General features: G+C 38.2%; 1 protein-coding gene across 9 annotated transcripts in view; it reads right to left on the bottom strand.

Annotated features, from left to right (window-relative positions):
• The window catches only part of LOC150075804 (oxysterol-binding protein-related protein 6-like), a 401,843-nt gene that overhangs the window by 187,320 nt on the left and 189,015 nt on the right, over positions 1–25,508 (bottom strand). The window lies entirely within an intron of this gene.

The raw sequence follows: 25,508 nt of genomic DNA, 5'->3' as shown, positions 1-25,508 counted from the left end.
ATAAACAAAGAAACAGAAAGAGAGGAGGAGAGAAGAAAGATAAAGAGAGAAGAGAAAGAAACAAAGAAACAGAAAGAGAGGAAAAGAGATGATCGGAAAGGGAAAAAAAAAGAAAAGAGGAAAGAAACAATTAAAGAGAAAGTAAGGGAAAGTAACAGAAGGGAAGGACACACAGAGAAAAGGAGAGGAGGGAAGAAAGATAAAGAAAAATGGAGAAGAGAAAGAAACAAAGGAATAGAAAGAAACAAAGGAATAGAAAGAAACAAAGAAACAGAAAGAAGAGAAGGAAACACAAAAAGAGAGGATGGGAAAGAAACAAAAAAGAGAAGATGGGAAAGAAACAAGAAAGAGAGAAGAGGAAAGAAACAAAAAAAAGAGAGAAGAGAAAAATGCAATGTTAATTATACTTAAAATGACATCAATGAATTTCGCGAAATATTTCAACAATTTTATATTTTTCTTTCCAGTGGAGTATCCCCTTGGGGAACGATCCAATTTCCCTGACAACTTCACCACTCAACTGACAACTTACGTAACGAGATTTTCGAGATTTTTCGAAAATCTCGTTACGCAGTTCGAAATATTTTTCTCGCTTAATAAAATGACTTCGGAAAATGTGGCCAGACGGCCAACGTTTAGCGAGGATGGCAAATATTGCGACAGTGTAAATAAAGAGTATTACAAAAATGTAGGAGCAACTTCCGAAAGGGCAATGTGGCACAGACGGATGGTCGTGCTAAAAGCCTCGGGCCGCGTACACCTGTACCGATTTCCAAGAACACATTACGGTCCACGAGGCACAAGTAAGACGTCTAAACACATAAATCCGGCTCTTCTCCTATTTTCTCAGCGCCTTTGAAAGGCTACAAATCTACTGAGGGTCGTGAAAGGCACCGATATTTTATTACTGCAACGGGTTGCGTAGAATCATGGCCTTTGTACTCGCATTAATTTTAACAAAAATCTTGATAATTCAGGAAGTACTCGAAAGCTTCCCTCCCCCATCCCATCCCAAACGAACCACAGGGAATATCCGGCGAAATAACAGCTGGGACAACAATGTTGGTACGCATTTATTAGCTTAATGTTTTCCATCTATCCTTAATTGTAACCAGCAAAATCGATTATTTATAATTTATTTATTCAAACATCAGGAAGTAAGTTATTTCGGTAGAATTCGTTTTATTTCATTTGAAGATAACAAGGTACTCAAATCTACGTTGGTTTAATTACGTTTATTTCCGATTTGGAAATATGTACATAATGAAGTAACGTTTCGTGGAATTTTTCTACCTCTTCTTCAGTGGCTGCAATGACAGTAACTAAGGATTGTTATTATGGAATTCTAAAGATTGTAGTGGAATTAAATTTCTGAAAATATTTTGAATTCAATTTTAAGAATTCCGCAATAATAATCCTCAGTGATTATATTTGCAGTCACTGAAGAAGTGGTAGAAAAATTCCACGAAACGTTTGCTTCTATGTACATATTTCCAAATCGGAAATAAACGCAATTAAATCAACGTAGGTTTGATTACTTTATTATCTTTCAAATAATACAGTTTATCCATACACCATGCTGTTCAAGAAATATCTAAGATGTTATTATTGTTATTTGTTTTTTTTTTTAGGAGCATTAGCAACTAAGACCATATTGCTCCGGGATATGCGGTGGTCATTCCCTGACCTTTCCGCATCCTCCGTATTTGGTGGTGACGGGCTCGAACCCCGGTCTAATCAAGAAGTGTGTGCTACGCACTGCTGCTGCTACTTCCCACCTGGCTATGGAGGCGCCTTATCTATCTAAGATGATTTTATTATTTTATTTTTTATTCTTTTCTGCTACAGAAATGCCACGCTACAGCAAACAGGGAGGTGGGGAAGGAAAGGGAAAGAAACAGAGAGGAAAGAAAAAAATGAGAGAGAGTAAGTAATAGTAAGAAAATAGATAGGGAAGAAACAGAGAAAAAGAGAAATAAACAAAGAAAAAAGAGATAAAGGAAAAGAAACAAACGAAAAAGAAAGAAGGGGAAAGAAACAAAGAAATAGAAAGAAAGAAAGAAAGAGGGGGGAAGGTAACACAAAAAAGAGAGAAAGGGGAAGAAACAAAGAAAGAGAAAGGAAAAGCGAGAAGGGAAAACAGAGAGGGGAATGAAACAAAGAAAAAGAGAGGGGAGAAGAAGCAAAGAAGAAGAGAAGAAACAGAAAAGGAGAGGAGGGGAAAATAAACAGAAAGTGTGAGAGAGGGGGAAGAGAGAAATGAAAACTAAATAGAAATAAAAGAGATAGGAGAAGGGAATAGAAAGAAAATGAGATAGAAGGAAATAGAAAAAGATAGGGGGAAATAAACAGTAAGAGAGAGAGGGGAAAGAAACAAACAAAATGAGAGAAGGATAAAAAATAGAAACAAAAGTGATGGGAAAGAAACGAAAAGAAAGAAACAGAGAAAAAGTGAAGAGAAGAGAGAAATAGAAAGAGAGGAAAAGAGAAATAAACAAAGAAAAAGAGAGAAGGAAAAAGAAACAAAATGAAAAAAAAGAAGGGGAAAGAAACAAAGAAATAGAAAGAAAGAAAGGGGAGAGAAGGTAACACAAAAAATAGAGAAGGGGAAAGAAACAAAGAAAGAGAAAGGAAAAGCGAGAAGGGAAAACAGAAAGAAAATAGACAGGGGATGAAACAAAGAAAAAGAGAGGGGAGAAGAAACAAAGAAGAAGAGGAGGAAGAGGAGAGAGGGAAGAAACAGAAAAGGAGAGTAGAAAATAAACAGAATGTGTGAGAGAGGGGGAAGAGAGAAATGAAAAATAAATAGAAAGAAAAAGAGACACGAGAAGGAAATAGAGAGAGAGAGAAGAGAGAGAGAGAGAGAGAGAGAGAGAGAGAGAGAGAGAGAGAGAGAGAGAGAGAGAGATAAGAAACAGAGGGGGAAAGAAACAAAGAAAAATGAGAGATGGATAAGAAATAGAAACAAAAGCGATGGGAAATAAACAGAAAGAAATAGAGAAAAAGAGAGAGAAAGGGAAAAAATACAAACAGAGAGAATGAAGGAGAAAGAAACGAGAGAAAAAGGAAACGAAACAACAAAGAAATAGAAAGAAAGAGAGGAGAAGGTAACACAAAATACGGAAAGAAAGGGAAAGAAACACAGAAAGGGAAATGGAAAGCAAAAAGAGAAAACAGAGAGGGAACGAAACAAAGGAAAAGGAGGCAGGGGAACGAAAGAGGGAAGAAACAGAAAGATTAAGAGAGAGAGAGAGAGAGAGAGAGAGAGAGAGAGAGAGAGAGAGAGAGAGAGAGAGATAATCTTCATTGCAACATTTGATTGTAACTGGTTACAAGGTTAAGTATTGCAACTTTCCCTTCACGGCCAAAAGGCCAGGGGTTTACAGATAAGAGGTGTTAGAAAAACATTAAATACCATAAGACATTCAAGAACAAAAACAAGGGAATGAGAGAAAGAAAAAATAAACAGAAAGATTGAAGAGGCGGGAAGAGAGATAGGAGAGAGAAGAATAAGAAACAGAGAGCGGGGAAAGAACGAGAAAGAGGGAGAGAGGTGCTTACATCATATGCAAGCTGTCAACTGTTGTGCACTTTACACACTCAAAAGAGCTTTTTTTTTTCTGTATTTTTCCGTTTTCCCAATCCTCTTGGAAGTAATCTCCATTTCCCGCAGCCAGTTCTGGATTCCACTATAACCAAACGACCCTTTCTGCGCATTAAGCGCAAATAACGGCCCTGAGTGCGGTCTCCAATCTAATTTAAATCTCTCTCTCTCTCTCTCTCTTTTCAGTTTTTGAACAGCTCTCAATTGCATACGAAGTTAAGCACCGCATCCGGAAATACTTCATCTCTTCCATATCTGCATCCTTTCTAACAGCGTTCTATTTGCTGCTGACAGATGCCGCGCAACTTGGCATCGTTACTCGCTAATGCCACCAACTATATGACGCTCTTTTAGTAAATCTAAGGCGAACAGCTCTCCAACTTCCTTCTTTCTTTCTTTTCTTTCATTAAGATGTATCCAATTCTTTATTAAGAAGAAAAGTGCCGTATCCCATCATTCTTCCACTTTCACCACACACGTTTGCTCCCTTTTCGCAATTTCGTTTGTTTATCCATTTAAAGAGTAGCTTTAAATTACCCTAATCCGGAAGTAAGACACACGAAACGAATTCTCAAGAATTGATAACTCTATATCTAAATTGTTTTTCATTAAATTTATTCCAATTATATTCACGTTTTCATTAAACATTTCACTAATAATTCGCTCGTGATTAAAATAATAGAAACTTTTTATATAAAAAAGCTTTCAAGCAGTGCTGTTATTAACTTTGGTTGGCCAGTTTGATTTCACTTCACTGCTCATACCGTCATATTCACTCAATGTTTTATAATACAGTACTTATTTCCTCTTAGATTATTAACAAAAATCGAAATGTAACAGGTATTTTATGGATCATGTGCCTCAGATCGCAGTATACAGTCAACATTTTTGTAATGTACTTTACTAATTTCCTCCAAAATTTTAATAATATACTACTCGACGAAATTAACAGAACAAAATATTTTTGAATACTTTATTGTGAACAGCACTGCCGAAGGCGAATATTTGATATAATAATTATCCTGGCATGAAAATTCTGAGTATCCAATAGAAATTAATCTACTACCTCACAGAGCCACACGCATTATGCAAATTATTCATGCCTATATAAACACTGGTTGGGACCACATCACTTCATTCTCTTTTCTTGGCTTGCTCAGTGGGACAGACACATTTCCAGTACTCAGGATGGCAAGTCATCGTCGGTTAGATGATTCTTTGAGATGGCGGGTCATTGGACGACTTGAAGACGTAAAGTGGCAGGTGGCACGTTGGTTTAAAGTGTCACACAGTGTCGTCTCGGCACTATGGGAGCAGTTTCAGGAGACAGGAACCATTACAAGAACTGGCCAAGATCGCCCGAGGGCGACCTTGAGAATGCCTGGAACCCTACGATGTCCTGTCGCCAACTGAAGTTGCAACGGCCACAGTTAAAAACATTTTCAACCGGACTGTGTTAATCTAGTAAGGCCGCCTTTCGCCCAAATTATAGACTATACATGTTGTGGCATTGATTTCACTATGTGTCTGAGGCAGTCTAGCTCCAGATTTAACCATCTGGAGCTAAACAAACCCTTCCCAACATATTCCAGGCATTCTCAATTGGGTTCAGATCTAAAGAATTAAGCGATCGGAGTAGATGCTGGAAATGTTGGGAATGTTCCTCAAACCACTCAGATACAATTTTTGTATTGTGGATAGTTGAGTTGTTGTCTTGAAAGAATCCATTGCAACCCGGGTAAAAATGAACCACGGCAAGGCAACGTTGTCCGATACAACAGAAAGATATTCATTGCAGGTAACACGATTGTTTAACGGTATAAGAAGAACCAGTCCGTACAACAGAACATACTCCATCCCATGATAGCACGTCTAGCCGCTTAAGTGATGGACAAGACAGTCTGGATGCATGGATTCACGAGGTTCACGCCACACTTTCACCCTACCACTGGTGCAAACAAAGTGTGAATCAAGACTCGTCAGACCACATGTTTGAGATGGCGGGCCGTTGCAAGACTTGAAGATGGGCAGTGGCAGGTGGCACGTGGGCTTAAAGTGTCACACAGTGTCGTCTCGGCACTATGGAAGCAGTTTCAGGAGACACACAGTCTAGTCTCCAGTCGAATCTTTCGATTTTTTTACAGAAAGAAGTGGCTTGAGTATGGACACACGACTACTAAATCCCAGATTCTTGAACTCCTGCAGCATAATTCGGTTAGAAATGTCTCTCTTTGCCTAAATTGGATTTTTAAGTCATTAGCTCAACACACTGGACCTTTGTTGCTGTAAGGTTTTAGGAGCATCAGCGACTACGGCCATATTGCTCCGTGTATACTGTCTGTAAATTGCGTGTTTTCCTGTGGTCGATTTTCTGTTTGCTGGACGAAAAACGCGAACTTCCAGTAGAAAAAAACCATGCTACACTCGCAAGATCGACTAACTCAGTCACGTTGTAAAAAAGGTCCCCCCCCGTCATCGATGGGACTCGAACTCAGGTCTTTTCCACCAGATGTGAAGAGGAGGGCGATTCTACCAACTGTGCACAATTTTTAAATTCCTGCCGTCTCGTTCTTGGAGTACCGATTTTCTGCACCATCTCTTCCTTTAAGTCTCCTTTTGTTTTCCACTCATTGAGATGATTACTCTCAGTAGACCAGTGATTTCTTCTGTTTTCTCAATTGTTGCTCCTACTAAACGTGCTCCAATAATAACACCCTTCTGAAAATCAGATCACCTGTCTTCCCCATGATTGGATTCGACTAAGGAGCCCTGGGAACGCGTACAGTATTTTTCTGATATCAAGGAACTTGTGATCATACCATGTGACAACTTACATTTGTATATCGTACCTTTCATTATCTGCTGATGCCAATTGCAAAAGGTTTCTAATTTTTGTCCGCTGAGTGTATTAGTTAATGCACAAGGATTTTTTATAACAATAAAATCAATATAAATCAGTTAAACTAAAAAAATAATTTATATATCAATATAAAAATAACAACAGAAGGGGAAAAGTATATAAAGAAAGATTTTTTCTTCTTCTATTTTCTCATTGAAACAGTAGGTGCCGGTCCTGTTCACTTAGGGAGTGTGTCGATTATTGGCTTCCGAGAATCAATTACCCACACGTCTCTCTCTCTCTCTCTCAATCCAACCCATGGACGTTCTTGTAGTCCTTCATAACAGGAGTTGTATTAAACGATGAATAACGGAGTTGTTTATGAAAGATGAGTTCCATCCTCTGCCAGCAATCATTTTTCTTCGGGATGGTTTTTTTTCCCCTCTTCTTGCGGGAGTATTAGTGGCTGTAGGCGGGAGAAGAAGGGGGTGTTAATGTTTCTACTCCGCGAGAAACGCGTTTTCGTTATCGTTCCTAAACTAATATTTTACGGTTATGTCAGAGCAGTAAATCTAGTTTCCTCCCTTGCGAATGCCACTCACAATCGACCCTATCAGTTTCCGTGGAATGACACAAGGTCAACTCACTGATTGAGGTTATTTGTGGAAGACAAAAACGGAAATTGGAACCATGTGAACTTGAAACGTTTTGTTCGCGTTGAAGTCGACTCATTTCTTTATTGCTCAAGATGATAGAGTGACGGGGATGCTGGAGACAGAACCTAATTGCATTAGTTTCGAGCATCATAAATGGATACGTATCAATCTGTTATAAGAATTCTTACGAACATAGCAGAAGGCATCAAACTCTTACCAAGGAAAAATTAATTTTTTGGCGCGTTAGCACACATATATAATGCGCAATTGTCTTCACAATGTCCGTCCGTCCGTCCGTCCGTCTGCATGCATAAAGTCAATTCCCAGTGGAAGGATTTTAATGAAATTTTATATTTGGATCTTATAAAAAAGATTTATCGAGCCGTCCCAAATTTCCTTAATATCGTATGAATAGAAATCTGACATTATTATTATTATTATTATTATTATTATTATTATTATTATATCAATATAAAAATAACAACAGAAGGGGAAAAGTATATAAAGAAAGATTTTTTCTTCTTCTATTTTCTCATTGAAACAGTAGGTGCCGGTCCTAGTAAGGCCGCCTTTCGCCCAAATTATAGACTATACATGTTGTGGCATTGATTTCACAGACATTATTAGAGAACTTAATAGACTCTTTAAACTTACATTTAAACAACAATAACTTCATATTGATTTTATTTATAGATTTGACCAAAGCATATGACCTAATTGATATCCCAATATTGCAACAGAAATTACTGAAATATGGTATAAGGGGAAGACTCAATCAACTACTAGCAAATTATTTAACCAAGAGAAAAATAACAGAAGTAGAAAATACAAAGGGGAAATCTTATAATGTAAAGAGAGGAGTACCTCAGGGCACTCATGCTGGGCCAATCATGTTCAACATCTATATAAATGACATATTCAAAGTAATTAAGAACTCCTTTATAAAAATTTATGCAGATGATATAATCTTATATACAATAGGAAAGGACCTAACAAAAATGGCGAATGATTTACAACAGGATGCAATACATTTACAATCTTGGCTGCACGATAATAAATTAGCACTCAGCTTTGAAAAAACTAAATTTTTGGTAATAAGGCCTCCTCATCAAACCTTGGACATTCAACCCTCTATCAAATTGCACAAACATGATTGCCTACATGAACAGAATTTCCAGAATTGCGAATGTCTAACTGTGGAAGAAGTCTCAAATCATTGTTACCTTGGGTTATGGATCGACTACAGTCTAAGTTGGATAATGCATATAACAAACTTGTACAAAAAAATGAGATTTTATGTGTACTTTTTCTACTACATTAAGAATAAGTTAAATCTTAGAACAAAAGTAACCTTATATTATGCATTAGTGGACTCCCAACTCAATTATTTAGTAAATATATGGGCACGAGCAAATAAAACAGAAATAAGGGCAATAGACAACTTAATGAATAGGATTCTGAAACTTTTAATGGGGACAAACTCTTGGAATGACCTGAATAAGAGAAGGCAATTTTTGTTGAAACATAAAATATTGTATCCAGTTCAAAAACTGAAGTTAAATCTATTCTTAAAAAATCTTAACACTATTTTTGAAGAGTCGAATCTGCAAAGAAATGTCTCACATAATTTAAGGAACCCAAAAGCAATTACTTTGCCTCACCCTAGGATACTAAGTAGATTTGGAGATAGGCACACAATGAATGTAATAAACAACTTGTTGGCTAGCATTGATTTCAGGCTCAGGAGAAGTTATCCCATCTCCAAATTAAAATTCCTAATAAGAAAATTCTTGATACTCAATGACACAGTAGATTAGAATTGATATGCAGATAAACTACCTCTGTTTACAGTGTGGAATATACTATGTGTAGTGACTTCATAGTCTTTTCTGTAGGATAACAAATTTGTACAAAACTTGTAAAGGAAGAACTACAACTTGTTGTCAAGAAATTTACTTTTCTTAACAAGTTAATTTATTGTAAACGAATTCTCTTGATAAATAAAATTGTATTGTATTGTATTGTATTGTATTGTATTATTATTATTATTATTATTAATTTTTTCAGTCTCATGTAATAACTCAACTACCAGTGAATGGGTTTTCCTGAAATTTTATATTTGAGTCTCTTAGAACGATTTGTAGAGCTGCTCAAATTTTATTAAAATCGGAAAATAGAAATTCGACAATTATTATTTCTTTGTCCGTCCGTCCGCATGTAATAACTCGACTTCCAGTGAATGGATTTTCATGAAATTTTATATTTAGCGCTTTAGAAAGATTTGTCCTGTATTTCGAAATTTTCTTAAAGTCGGACCAATAGAAATCGGGAATTATTATATATATATTTTTTCCCTATTCATATTACTGGGCTATCCATATATTGTATATTGTAGCTGAAGCACTTCTGTGCGCTAGTTGACGAATGAATGGGAAATGGAGATGCGCAGAAAAACAAATTTTTTTCCCCGTTATAAATCATGAATTATTACTATTTGTTAACTATTTGTTTAAAAAAAAAAGTAAAAGATTTATTTATTTTTTAAATCTTTGAAGATTTCTAAACATTCATAATGGTGTGCCGTCTCCTGGCTTCAGCCCATTTGTCTGAGGTTACCCCAAGGACGGAATTTCACAGCACATACACATACACGCACATCCGGAATGAACTGAAAGCTTCGATTGATTTTTGGAGGATAGAAAAGATTTCTCTTTCTGTCTCCCCAAAGAAAGCCTGTAGGCTATGTTAAAGCATTACCTGTGACGTGGTACTTTATAACAAAGTAAGCCACGCGAAACACGCCTGTCAGTCTAAAAATTTCTGAGTAAATATTTTGATATCATAAAGTTACAGCTGAGAGAGAGAGAGAGAGGGAGAGTAATTGGATATATACAACATCAAACCGAATACGAATTTTGGTAGAAGCTCATAAAATATACATAATGCGCCTATTGTCTTCACCATGTCCGTCTGCATGCATCAAGTCAACTCCTAATGAAAGGATTTTGTATCCAGAATTAATGACTAATGATTAAGAATTAATGATTAGACGACTTGGATTAATATCCAGGTCTTCTAACTTCATTAAATTAGAATTCATTGGATCAAATCGCCTTTTTTATAATACTTGTGTCTAATTCAAGGCAGTAGGACAATGTCCAATGCATTGTGCGCTGAAATTGCAGTAGCCATTTCAAACTTTTGCTAAGATTTTAACTAGAAAGAGTGGATCGGTTTGTACTACAGTGGAATCTTGACCAATCTCTGATTTTATCGGTTTGAATCTTGCTTGTACACCTAGGCCTATGGTAGCAGGGGCTTCGGTATACGTCAATAAGAGTGCTTTTAAAAGTCGCTTAATCCATACAATTATACTGAACTACCATTAATATTCTGACACATGCATATCAACAAATAACCTTTCTTTACAGGAGAACTTTAGCCTTTATGACATGTCTAGCCTCTGTGTAAAGCACTCCACCAGTTTTTTGTAAATGTTTTCTTCCGATATTTTCTGCCATTCGGTCCACAAAGCGGCGACCACTTCAAATCTGTTCTTTGGGCAGACTTTCATCGCAGCACCCAACGATTCAGTTCATCCTAGAGGTTCTCTATAGGATTAAGGTGGGAACTTTGGGCTGGCCAGTCCAACTTTTCAACGCTTATGACCTCAAACCAGTCCGTCACAATGAGAACATTATGGTATGGAACGTTGTCCTATAATAGGAATGGCCCTTTCCTGATGTGTTACCACAAGGGAAACAAGGTCGGCAACGCACTGTTGTCCAGGATTCCAAACAGAACTCTGCATTCACGGTTTGGCCCAAAACAATCAATGGCCACAGACCAAACCATGAAAAACAGTCCCAGACGATCAGGTTGCTTACACCAAACTTGTTTTCGGGACAATACAGTCCAGCAGGTAGTATTCTCTGGGTAGTATCTGCCACACCTAGGCACGAGTGTGAGACTGATACACCATGTACCATGACTCGTCATTCCAAAAAAGATAAGAATAGTAAAAAACAAAACAGTAAAATTTAAATAAAATAAATGATGAAATAATAAGAAAAACAAAAAATAGCAGCCATACAAGAGACAATGGTTCTGAGCCAGGCGAATCTTCACTGCATATTTCAATGTGAACATCCAAACTATCAGAACCTCAGATAAATTATCCAGAAATTAAAAAAAAAAAAAAAAAAAAAAATGGAAGTGGATCCAAAGAGGGGCCCCTGAGGATCTCCGAATGAAAACGAGCATACAAATTTCCTTCGAAAGAGAAAGTGCCCTGTCACTTAATAACCTCTGGACTGCCTTATTAATTAACAGACACAAAAACAGCTCAAAGTTGATATGGTCAATGGTATTTGTCAAATCGTACCTTGGAGGACCTAATAAAGTTGATTGACCTTTAATAATTTTTCCATGTTCAAAATCGGTTGTGTCAAGTCGCTGGCCAACTTTACATCAACAGACAAAAGTTTCGATTTCCTTGAAATGTAACCTAATAAAGTGTCCACTGAGTGTATATTACCCTTTATAACTCAAAGACAAAGATATTCCTTTCTTCACATCAAAAGAACCTCTGAGAGAAAGCGCACTAATTCAAACTGCACAAAATGAGTGCAGCTAGCATGTCCTTGTGGCATACCTGAAGGATAAAGAAAAATCAATTTCTGCAAGTCTCAAGGAATGCGTTCAAACATTCCAAGGTAATCGCCAGAGGGCGAAAGAACTTTCTTTCAAAAATGAACTTGTTTATTTGTATTGCTTTTCACTCAGAAGAGTTTCAGAGTTCTAAATTCAGACTCAGTAACCGAGTTCCAAGAAATATGGTGAAAAATGCAAAAATTTAATTTAACAATTATTTCAATTTCTCATCAATGAGCCAATTCATTTTAGTTGCATTATAAACTATTCATGTGGAAATGAATATGAATGCAAAACCGCTTAAATTGGGCTAATCGTTTAAGTCCATGTATGTCACAGCTGTGCATGCAAAATTTCAGGTAAATCCATCCATTTTTTCTAGGTGGAAGTACGCTGCTCAACAAAATTAACAGAACAAAATATTTTTCATGAATATTTTATTGAGAACAGTGTGAAAAGGCGAATATTTGATATAATAGGCACCCAAAGAGAGGCCTCTTTGGGTGCCTATTATTTGGAACTGAATACGTCCAACAACTACAGTGGCCAGCACGATCACACACCGACAGCCAACTCCTCGGTTACTTGGTGAGCTAAGGTCCGTGCTGGTGGAAGGATTTTTTGCCACAGAATCTTATAGACGCCATTATATCAAGCATGGTGATAAGACCCGATGACAAGTTCTCATTCATGTTGTAAGGACAAAAATTAAGCTAAAATCCCCATTTCGGACTCTAGCTTACTTTTTTTTTGTATCTTGAACAACTTATATTTTCATCAACAATGATGACACAGTTTTCAAAGCTTCTGAAAACTCAGGTAGGAACATAATTAGAAAGACATAATTACCATGTTCTACTGAATTCATTGTATAAATTTTGATAATAAATTTGGTCACACCGTGAAGAAAATCATACATTGTCCCCAGTTATGCGGAAAGTATTTTTGAACTTCAGCTAAAAAAGGATTTTCCACACGCTGTGACAGAAAGAGAGAAATAGCATACTATCTACGAGCTCTCAAAAAGGATAAATATGCGAGTAAATACGGTAAATTGCATTTGAAGAATGTCAGGAAAAATGCGATGTGGGAATGTTTTCTATTACCCTTGCAAGCCCGTTTATCTGTCTGTGTATACAAATGTGTGAATTGTAAGATGGCACCGCCCCCCTCTCCCTAATAGCAGAAATATTATCGGATGGTTTAACACGGTTATTTTCTCCCCCTCAGTTAAGTTTACTGAAAACACTTTATGCGAAGCTTTTGGTAATGAAATTCGTGCAATTTGAAGGAAATTTTCAGGGACGAACAATGTCAGGCTCGACAACAGACCATTAGGACTGTCACAGTGTGGCGTATCTCTTGTCATTCGCAAGGAAGTGCACACAGCTTCCCGAATTGTTAGGAGAATTTGAGTTTCAAAGGCAGACACAGTAAATGTTTTCGGATGACAGCTGCGTGCTTTTGTTGTTCATTGAAAGAGGAGTGGATTGTCGTGGAATCATCCAAAACTAGGTACGCCTGTCAGTCAATGAACTTCGAGCTGGAAAATCAGCAAACAATGATTGGCGTTATCTCGACTCGTGCAGAACGCTGAAGATCTATTTTACGACGGGTAGGAGATCTAAAATATATTTAAAGAGTGATGAAGCAAGCTTCGAAAATCCCTTCTTCCTTCCCCAGGTCATGAAACTTCAAGGAAGGTATGCAGCTATGAAGTTTGTTGATAAGCATGACTGGACAGTGAACCATAAAAAAATAATAATAAATAAAATAAAATAAAATATGGCTGCCAGTCTAAATTTATGAACAAAAAAGAACGCCAAAAGTATGAGTCAATGTACTGTATCGTTAAATTGCTGTTCTAAAGGTTGATTAGAAAGTATGCGTAAAAAAAAAAAAAAAAGTTCCCCGATCGTTAACGCAATACAACAGATAAACCCTATAATGTGGCCCTTGGAAGTTTCTAGTGCGACACCAAGCGTGGTCAGCTTTCACAGGATAACAGTATTAAACCTATACACCATCCAGTCAACACATTATGACCACCACCGAGACGAGACTCTTGCACTCCACTTGGGGGCGCAGAGAACCAGCAGATGTGATCTCCAGGTTCACACCATGCGGTTCATATGAAATACTTGATCGATATGGGCAAGAGACATGATCTCATAGACTTCAAAAAAGAAATTATTATCGGGCATCAATTGAAAGGTAGCAGTACTGTATTACGGAAACTCTGAATCTTGTGGGGTGTTCGCGGAATGCTATAGTTAAAAGTGTTCCAAGACTGGATGGGATAGCATTTAGGGGCACCGGTGGTATCTCACAACTTAGCTATATGAGAATTTTGACAGCAGGGATAAAGAAATGATTATCCCGTTGTGTAAAGCAATGGTTATGCCGAATCTTGAGTATTGTGTATATACAGGTCTGGAAGCCTTATTTATTTAAAGAAGGATCTGTTGGAACTGGTGGAAAGAAGAGGAACAAGGTTAGTCAGAGGCACAAAACGGTACTTTTCGTCTGGGGAATTAACTGCTGATAAATTTATGTTCGTGGTGTGTGTGTGTGTGTGTGTGTGTGGTCCAAAGAACCAGAAAGGACCATGAGGGAACATAAATTTAAAGTAGAAAATGGTGGTTGCAGAATAGATGTTTGGAAATTTGCTTTCAGAGAGAGGGTGTTGATCGTTGGAACAAACGTCCATCTTGTGTTGTGGAAGCGGGTAGTTTAAATAAATTTAAAGCAAGATTGGGCAAATTATTAGAAGGAATGGGCAAGTGAAGTAGGTAATCTTTTTTTTTTTAATTAGTATTAGTATTAGCAATGGCTACATGGTGCAAGGAAGCCTATGGCTCATGTAATTATTATCCCGCTGACCTTTGAATTTCCCCAAACTGTCTGCCTCTACCACCCATGTAAGTAACTTATTCCAGTAATTTATAACTTGCTGGCTAAAATAAAACTTCCTGCAATCCAGTCTAAACATCTCCCCCCCCCCGTAATTTGAAATTATGGCCCCTAGTTCTAGAATCATTTATAACCGTGAAAATTTTGTCCTCATTCATTTTACTGATGCCTCTCAGAGCCTTAAACACCTTAATGAAGTCTCCTTTAAGGTGCCTAGTTTTCAAGCTCTGCAACCCACACATTCGAATTCTTTCCTCATATGAACGCCCTTTTGCCGATCTCACCAGGCGAGTTACCCATCTTTGGACCCTTTCAAGAAACAATGTCTTTCTTTCTTTAATTATAACTCAGTAAACAGACAAGCGAAATATAAGAGGCCTAATTGAAGTAAAAGTTCATTATCTTCTCAACAGATAAAAAGTGTGCATCAACCACTAGGTGTATCACTATAAATACAATAATCTTGGTACTCTGATAGTTATGGCGTAACTTGGAGTAAAGATTGTGGAATCCAACTGACCGCAAATCTTTTAATGCAAAGATGTTATAAATGAAAATTAATTTCATCTAAAAGTTACTCAACTTTTCCAGAGAACAGACTATTACAAAAAACGAATTCGTAGTTTGCCTTATCTCTATACAGCCATTGGGCTAGAAGGGTGAACGGAAAAATCTTAACATTTTCTATCTATCTACTTACCTCCTAGAAGCAGCAAATCGCACTAAGGAATATACATATTTGCACAACTGCTCACAGTGCCAGATCTTCCTATCTTACACAAGGTCACATATATGTACACAGACACTCCCGATAGAGATAAAGTTGTGACATCAAGGCAGGATTATGAGTAGATAAAGATTAAAAAATGTGCAAATGGCACAGAAACATAAATATGCGTGAATAACAGAGACAATAAAGATTTACAAAAGGACAGCGTATAAATATAGCACAGAAGACAAAATAAAGTAGCCTTTTCGCTATTGCCTATTCAAATATAAAAATATACTACTTGACAAAATTAACAGAACAAAATGTTTTTCATGAATAATTTACTGTGAACAGTGTCACCGAAGACACTATTCACAATAAAACAGGAGTCCCATTTAGCCTACAAACAGATTGTAGATATTATTTCATTTGAAGACAACGAGGAATGCGGTACCATCCCTCCAACATCAGAGAGAGGGATACTTAGGTGGGAGCGGAATAATGATCAACATCCGCACCCCTCTTCATGTTTTCGATAGGGGATACCATAACTGCGCAGATTACCAAGAACAGATCCTTGAGCCCTATGTGCGACTTTTTAGGGGTGCTGTTGGTCCAGATTTTCTTTACATGCACGACAAACCCACTGCACATAGAGCTCAAGTGGTGGAGGAATATGTTGAAACTGAATGTATCCATCGACTGCCGTGGCCAACACGACCACCAGACTTAAATCCGATCGAACATGTGTGAGCCCACCGTTGGACGTCGCATTACACTCCGACAGCCAACTCCTCGGTCACTTTGTAAGCTAAGGTCTGCACTGGTGGAAGAATGGGATTTGTTGCCACAGAATCTTATGATACCCTCATATCAAGCATGGTTCACCGCTGTCGGGCCTGTTTAGCCGTCGGAGGGGATCATGCGCCGTGCTAATGTCATGTGACCATATTTTCGAGCACCTTGTATCGACTTCTATACTATAATGTGACCTTTTTGGTAATTCTTATACAACCCCTATAAATGTCCCTTATACCTATCCGAAGTTTCTCGCTGTCTTCTCATTTCATTACTATTCTATGGTACATCACCATACCAAATTTTGTCCCACTTCATTGCAAACTGCACGAGTTACGCCAAGTTTTCTACGTGCCCTGTTAATTTTGTCGAGCAGTGTATTTGAAGTAGTACAACAGTCCTTAACTGTATTTTTTTTTTTCTTTGGCTGAATCATCCAGTCCGACCTTCCTGACACAAAAAAATCCTGAACAGCGAGAGTGGGGTCACCTCATTTTCTGGTAACCATCTGTCAGAACGGGATTATTGGATATGTCTCTCATAGAATCTATCTTCTGTGAAGTTTTGAAGAATCTTTTTTGCAGGGAACATATTTCGTAGACTAGCCATGCTGCTGAGAGCAAGCAGAGTGGCAGAAGAGGGTCGATTTGATTTCTTACAGCTATTTTTCAGACTAGAGACGATATTCACAAGGCTAGGAGCATCAATCACCCTATGAGGACTTGTGCAATGGATGTTCCCTGATGCAATTTTCTGCTTTCAAGGAATGAAGCGGTCACTGTTCATTTACTTTTCTATTGAGAATCTTGCTGGCTGCCAATCTACAGATATCAGCTATTTTTATAATTCCGTGGTGCTACTTACAATCTGCCAGGTCTATGAAATTGAACCTTTCACGTTTCAACAAATAATACTTTCAGTTTTCTATGGCCAGACAATCTTACCATTTCGATCACTTGGTAGTGGAACTTAATATCCTTCTAGGTTATCTTTTCAATGGCTATTGCACAGTCTTGATCTGATTTGCATGGAACACCGTTACAAAAAGTCTAACCACTAGATCCATAAAGCAGTTTCGGCTCAGCAACTCAACTGCACTGAAAGAGGAATGTCTTCATATTTCAACTAACTTGAATTGGTCGAAAATTTTCCACAAGAGGTTTAGTTTTTGGTTTGTTCCAAGGAATCCAAGAAATCAAAAAAAATTTTTGATTTGAAGTTTCTTGGATTTGTTATGTGTGAGAAATACATTTCTGTGAAAAAAATATCTCTTTCTGAATAACTTCTTTTAACACACAGCAATATAAGGAAAGTACAACCATGCTGATGCCAGAAAGGAAAGAGTGGCACGCATCTACGCTAGTTGCATGACGCAGTGCTTTTATTCGAGTGTAATGGCTCCCTTGATGATCGTATCTCTAGCTGCTGAAGTAAAGTTAGAGTTTAGGGTGGCTAGACTTCAGGTGATGTACAAAGTTAAAGGTGGGTTGCTTTCTACGTGGATGCACGGTCGTATCACTGGGCAAAGTGTAAGGACAGAAAACTATTTTAAATTACCTGTTATCGGAGGTTGAACACTGGCCCCTCCCAGCTCTTGGGACTTGGCATTAAGTGCTTTGGCGCCACCTTAGAATTAATACATGCTCGGGAAACAGATGTAAAAAAAAAATCAAAGTAAATGCCATCCTAAGAAAGTTTATTGTTAGAAGAATATATGACTTTGAGATTCAGATCTTTAACTGTTATAAAGATTAATTTAAAAACGTTTTCTAACTCAATAAATCTGAACGTGAATCCATCCATACTGGCGATCATTGATCAGATGGAAGTATTCTAGATAGTTTAGGATTTGGCGTTTGGCGGTTAATTGATTTCTCCATTACTTTAAAAAAGGTAGAACTAGGTGCAATGGGACGATAATTGGATGGGAGGGATTTGTCACCCTTTTTAGGAGCTGGCTGGATATGAGCAAATTTCCAATTAGAAGGGAAACACCTTTGGAATAAAAAAAAAGTCAAAAAAGGCGACTCAGGAGCACAAGTTTTTAGAACAAGTGGAGAGACACCATCAGGACCTGGGGCTTTCTTAGCAATAAGATTTTTCAAAATCCTTCTGATATCCTTTTGATGGAAGATCACGGAGGCATTGAATGGACTACAGTGGGAATGGTAGGAGATGGTTTAACAAAGATCATCAATACATGAGTTAATCAAATACGTGTTGTAGGATATCTCTGGAAGAAAGATTTTCTTCTAGCGATTGCTTCAGTAATGCATCAAATATTAGTCGAGTTGAAATGAGAGAAGGAAAAGAACAAGAGCCGCCCATGATCTCCAAATTTAACTACTTTAAATTACGTTTAATGCAGCGCTATGTTGAGTTATGCTGATCGTGGGTTGTGTATGCATACATCAGAAAAACTCCGAATTTCTTAAATTTTTGCAGCGCATTTTGAGGTTTTCTCGGTGCACCAGGTGGGAATGTCTGCCCTAGAGTGTACTGCAAGGGCCTGGAAATTCAGGTCCGTGTACCAAATGCCAATCAGAACTAGATTTATTCATTAAACTGAGAAATATTTTAAATATATTTCAAATGATGACGAGGGTATATAAGAAACAAGATTTATTTTTTCTAGTTAGGAAATGGATTAAAACTATATGTGTATGAAATGTGGAAACTGTGCACTGTGCATTCCTCCACTAACTTCAGAACTGCAGTTGGATTTCATATTCATACATAACGACTACCAAGAAGTTGCGCCTTGAAGTAAAGGTTGTTATTGACCCAAAACATGTAAATATTTCTCTATTTCTGGTCTTGAGTAATATACCTAATTCTGTCGGGTGCTGCCATCTGCAGGAAGTGGAGAGCGTTAATCAAACTGGGACTCCTAGAAACATTCGATTTCACTTATTTGGATTACTTTTTGCTTTTGTTTACACGGCGAAATTGTTTCCTGGATGTTTGTATGCACGAGTGGATAAGTGATCTCTTTGAGAGGAATCGTATCATTAGAGAAAAGTAACAGTTTCCACAAAAGCAGCAGTTGTACCACCGTCATCATAGCACTAACAACTAGCTTGGCTCATCAAGGAACTCGACTATTTTCATCAGTTCGCTCACTGAAGTGTGACTGTCGATCAACTAAGCGTGTCACACTTGGTGTCGGTGCCCTCTTTATGTGGTGGACGACTTCCTCTTCACACAAAAAAAATGTAAATGTGTGAATTTCTTTCGGAATAGATAGAGCTTTTAATGTTTGATGCCGTTTATGATGCATCTTTAACCGCCAGATCAATCAGTGATAGTTAGAAATGCACTGTATATAGCTTAGAGATACAGTATATCGAACACACAGAACTGTAGAAACTGGAGGTACAGATGTTGTGCAGGATGAAAAACCTGGAGCCAATATGAGCTATTTTTCCCCCGGGGAATAGTTCACGGAGGGAACCTACTGCTTATGCCTGAGATTGATTAACTACAGCCTCAACTGAGAGCCCCTTTTAAAAGAATTTTCAATTTCTCATGGATATTAAACAAAAGTTGTTCTTACTTTAAGAATTGCGATTTTCTTTAATTAAGGATGTGCAGTCACCCCTTTGCTATATTTCCAGAAAGTCCCCGAACTCACTTGCTCGTTTTGTAGCCAAGGATTTAACCTCAAAACTCTCCGACTAAGTGAAAAGTGGCGAACCCACCACAGATAGCCGCTTAGATTATCATAATGTTATCAAGTACCTGATCATATTCTTCTAAGAACAAATCAATCATTTAAAAATAAACTGAAGGATTCAAATCATTCGTAATAATTTGACCACTGCTTAATTAAACGACTTCTCTATAAATAATAGTTAAAGTAAGAGAACAGAAATGATCGAACATAAATTCAGAGTTTAAGAGAACAGAAATATGATCGAACATAAATTCAGAGTTAATGTCTAAAAAAGGTAAAGGTAAGCTGCGGCCATTATCAATCCACTGCAGGATGGACGCAACCTCAACGATTCATGTTGAGGGAAATAGACCATAATCTGCCACGCTGGTCCAATGCGGGTCGACAGAGCGACCGTATTTAGCAGTCAGGGGCTTGAATCCCGGTCTACTCAAAGAGCGTGTGCTACTGCACTCCCGCTCCTGACCACTCAGCTAGTCTGCGCGGTAGCACAGTGGTATCATCACCGTGGAAAAGGCCCGGGTTCGAATCCCGTCGATGACGCGAGGATCTGTTATGGGATTTTTTCACTCCGTGGCTGAGTTAGTCGTCTCAGGCGTAGATAGCAAGGATTTTCCTCGAAAAACGGGATTTTTCGTCCAGCAAAGCAGGCAAATCGACCAGAAAACACACGCAATTTACAGACACAATACACATGGATAGTTGAATTAAAATTCCAGGTGACCCTAGTATAATAGTTTAGTAATGGTGCCCACTCGGCTACGGAGGCCGCTTTCTAACTTGTGTATAATGTTAATGTTATGTCAAACTACTGAGTCAGATTCCACGGTAATATCTCAATTTTCAGTAACTTCATCCGTCTTGAATACTGGATCTTACGATGGCTGACCAAAGCAGAAAAAATCCCTTCATTATCTCTAGAAATATCCTTTACACAACACTAGGAGTTACATCAAAGACGTATTTAACTGCCAGAGAAAACTGGATACACCTGACTTCAACACAGTCTTCACTTTCCCACAAAGTAAAAGATTCCTTCTGATCTAATCAGTAATCCCACTACATGGAAGACTTCATCTCCTTTCGAGTCTAGATTATATTTTCTCTTACAATGCTCTTAATAATTAGCTTGTTCAATAATCATATTTGCTAAATTTGTTTAAGGGCATCGTCTTCCCGTCAAACACTGTACTTAAATACAGTGCTTAACGGGTCTTTCAGACCAAAAGGTCTGAAAGACAGGATTCGGTTAGGATCGAAAGCCCCTTTTAGTACGTAAGAATCCTAAAACGTTACTTGCTAACGATCTAGAATAAATATTGACCTTGGTTTCAATAAAATGGATTGGATTTTGAATGGATTAAACTTTGAATGATCTGAGTAAGTTCAATTGATGGCATTCTTCCTCTTACTCAGACTACGCACAAGAGTGTGGGCCTAAATTCAAATTGAGGAAGAATGGTAGTTGTTTGTTTGTTGTCGTTTGGTTTATTTAGGAACATTAGCAACTAAGGCCATATTGCTCCGGGGATATGCGGTGGTCATTCCCTGACCTTTCCGCATCCTCCGTATTTGGTGGTGACGGATTCGAACCCCGGTCTTATCAAGAAGCGTGTGCTACGCACTGCTGCTCCTTCCCACCTGGCTACGGAGGCGCCCTGCAAACTTTGACTTTAGGCCGGATATATCTTCGTCAATATCACTGATAAGTACAACAATAAAAAAAAAAAAAAAACCAATGGGCCCAACACTGACTCCTGGAACTCCACTAATAACATTAGTCCACGATGAGCAATGTCCATTGATTACTACTCTCTGTCTTTTCCCACTCAACCATCCCTTTGTAGATAGCTGTTGTTGTTGTTGTTGTTGTTGTTATTGTTATTTTTGGCGCAAGGGCTGCTCAGGCCATATTGCGCCGATCAGCGATGTGGACGATACTCATGATGACTGTTTTGCAATCAGAACTGATCATATAAGTTTATCCGTTTGATAAATGAGAAAAATTCTGTGAGATTGGCATTATTACCTATGATATGACAGAGGTTTAAAGATTCTTTAAGATTAGGAAGAAAACTGAATGAGAGTTGCCGGGCATGCGAGTATAAGGTGCATTCAACAAGAATGTGCTTCATTGTGAGTTGAGAATTGCAGTGTGTACACTGAGGAGGATCATTGCCTGTGAGGAGGAATAGGTGGGTAATGTGACTGTGACCAATTCTTGCTCTGGCTAGGATTACTTCTTCCTTTCTGTTTTCCCGGAAGCTAGAGGCCCATAATTGTGGATCTGGTTTTATTTGAAAGAGCTTATTATCTGGTTTATTTTGCCATATAAGTGTCCATTGTTCCGTACATATTCTTTGTATATTAGATTTGTAGTCAGCATATGGAACGAGAGCACATGATGACTCTGAATTAGAAGGATATTTGGCTGCATAATCTGCACATTCATTTCCAGGTATCCCAGTGTGGCCTGGGATCCAGCAAAAGATAACTACAAGCTGGCGTTCCTGAGTGTGTATCAACATATCTCTTATAGTTTTTATTAAAGGATTCTTTGGTGAGGAGGTGTTTTGTAGGGTTATAAGTGCACTCTGCGAGTCCGTATATATTATACTCTTTTTGATGGACAGATGGAGAATATTTTGTAGGGCAAGCTTGATGGCAAATAACTCAGCTGTATAACTGCTGCATTCCGTGGGAAGTGATAGAGAGATGGTGTTAAAAGGGAATACTGCTGCAGCACCTACTGCGCTATCAGACTTTGATCCATCGGTATATATTTTTGTAAAAAGAGGATAATTCTCTGTGTGAGCAGTATGGAGTTGTTGTATATTGATATTTGCCAGGGAATGCTTCCCCCAGTTTACGAAGTAATTGTCGCAGGATGGTATAGTATAGTCCCATGGCGCAACTGGACAGGTTGGATCTTGGAGGACTTTTTCGAGATGGACATTCCAAGTTTCTGATAGTGCTTGTAATCTGATACCAGTAGGCTGAACAGCACTGGGTTTATTTCTATAAAAGATTTTAAACTGTGGGTCACTAAGTATAGGCCAAATTGGATGGGTAGGCATGCTTCGAATTTTAGCTGCATAATTCAGAAGTAACACCTTTCTTCTGAGACAGAGTGGAACTTCATTGGCTTCAATATAAAGGCTTTGTACTGGCGATGTCCTAAAAGCTCCTGTAGCAATCCTGAGGGCAGAATGTTGAATAGGTGCAAGGCGTGTAAGTACGCTTTCCCTGGCAGAGTCATAAACTGGGGCACCATAATCAAGACGAGACCTAATTAGAGTTCTATACAATTGAAGCAGGGTATAGCGATCTGCACCCCATGTTGTCGAAGAAAGAACTCTGAGTATATTCATTTTTTTCTGGCAAGTAGTCCGCAGATATTTGATATGATCTAAGAAATTAAGCTTACTATCAAAAATGAGGCCCAGGAGAGAAATACTTTTCATGACTAATATAGGATGATTCGTTAAGTGAAGCTCTGGTTCAGGATGCATCTTTCGTTTGTTGCAAAAATGAATGACACTGGATTTCTGATGTGATAGTCGGTATCCATTCTGTGTCATCCATAATTCAATATTGTTAAGAGAGGTTTGTAGTTGCCTTTCGATGAAGTTCATATTCTGTGAACTGCAGGAAACAGTCAGGTCATCGGCATAGAGATATGTGTTTACAGGGACTGGTATGCATTTGGTTATATTATTTATTCTTATTGCAAATAAGGTAGAACTCAGAACTGAGCCTTGTGGGACTCCTTCCTGTTGTATATAGATTTGCGAGAGGACTTGCCGATAGCGGACTTGAAAAGTTCTATTCTGGAGGAAGTTTTGTATGAAATATGGTAAGTGGCCTCTGAGGTCAAGGGAATGTAGATCTTTCAAGATACCAAAACGCCAAGTGGTGTCAAAGGCCTTTTCTATGTCAAGGCATACCATAACGAGATGCTCGTTTCGGATAAACGCATTCCTGATGTTTGTTTCAGCTTTGACCATGAGATCCAGGGATGATCGATTTTTCCTGAATCCAAATTGGCTATCAGATATTAAATGTTTGGAGTCAAGATACCAGGTTAGTCGGCGGTGTATCATTTTTTCCAGGGTTTTGCCCAAGCAGCTGGTAAGAGAAATAGGTCTATAGTGGTGAGGGACAGAGTGATCTTTCCCTGGTTTGGGAATTGCCAGTACATAGGAGTGATGCCAGCATGTGGGGAATGAATGTTCAGTGAAAATACGATTGTAGAAAGTTAACAGCAAGGATAATGCTTTGTTATCTAAGTGTTTAAGCATTGTATAATACACTCCATCTGGACCAGGAGCACTGTTCTTTGAGGTATGTATAGCTTCTTGAAGTTCAATCATAGTGAGGGGCCGATTATATGATAGACACGATTTGGTTTTGAAGTTCAATCGAGATTTTTCAGCTGAAGCTTTAATCTTCTGAAATGACTGGTCATATGCGGTCGATGCAGACAGCTGTGAGAATACAGAGCCTAAAGCATTTGCAATTTCTGCAGGAGTACACAATTCCCGTCCATTCCAGTTGAAAATTGGGGAGGATGGAGGAGGAAATTTGCCATTTAATTGTTTTATTTTTCTCCATATTATTCTAGAATCTGTATTTTTATTAATTGAATTTGCAAATCGGATCCAGGAGTCTCTTTTTGCTTTTTTCCTGATATGGCGAGCCTTGGCTCTGAGTTTTTTATAATTTATAAGATTATTGGTAGTAGGATGTTTGCGGAATATATTCCAGGCTCGGTTTTTTTCTTTTTTGGCACTTCTACAGTCTTCATTCCACCAATAATTTATGGATCTACGAGAGCTTGACTGTGACTGTGGAATGGCAATAGACGCAGCTGCTAGGATTTGTTTAGTGATATGTCTGGTGACTATGTCAATTGGACAAGATTCAATTATCTGATTATCAAATGATACATGATAAGTATATTTTGCCCAATCAGCCTTGGAAAATTTCCATTTCATGCAGTTTTCTGAAGTCACAGAGTGTGAAGTTTGAATTTTACAGATTAGTGGATAGTGATCACTGTTCAGTGGATCATCCAAAGCTGTCCACTCAATACAAGGAAAAAGGATTGGAGAGCATATAGATAGATCTATTGAGGACACAGTTCCTGTTTGGAGATGAATGTAAGTTGGTGAACCAGTATTTAGGATGGATAAATTCTGCCTGTCAATGAGCATTTCAATAAGTTGTCCCCGTCCATCTGCATTGGGAGAGCCCCACAATGGATGGTGTCCATTGAAGTCGCCCAATAAACAGAAAGGGGTTGGCAACTGCAGTATTAGATCTTCAAGTTCATGAATAGTGCAAGGCTGAGTGGGCGGTAGATAGATAGAGACAACTGTTATAGTGACTCCAATTGCTATTCGCGCAGCAACCGCTTCAATAGAGGTTTGCAAAGGAATACGCCTGCAAGGGACTCGTGAATCTATGAGAATAGCAACCCCACCGTGAGCTTTATTTGTAACTGGTCTATCTTCTCTGAAAAGAGAATAATTTTTGATAGAGAGAGATACCTTAGGAGTTAAATATGTCTCCTGTAAACAGATGCCAACTGGATTATGACGTTTAATTATTTCTTGGATGTCATCAATATTGCTACGCAAGCCTCTGCAATTCCACTG

The sequence above is a fragment of the Mastigoproctus giganteus genome, chromosome 13 (assembly GCF_048544385.1).
Source record: "Mastigoproctus giganteus isolate SK-2022 chromosome 13, ASM4854438v1, whole genome shotgun sequence".
NCBI lineage: Eukaryota > Metazoa > Arthropoda > Arachnida > Uropygi > Thelyphonidae > Mastigoproctus > Mastigoproctus giganteus.
Note: the sequence above shows the minus strand (reverse complement) of the source record. Positions and strands in the feature narration are given on the sequence as shown.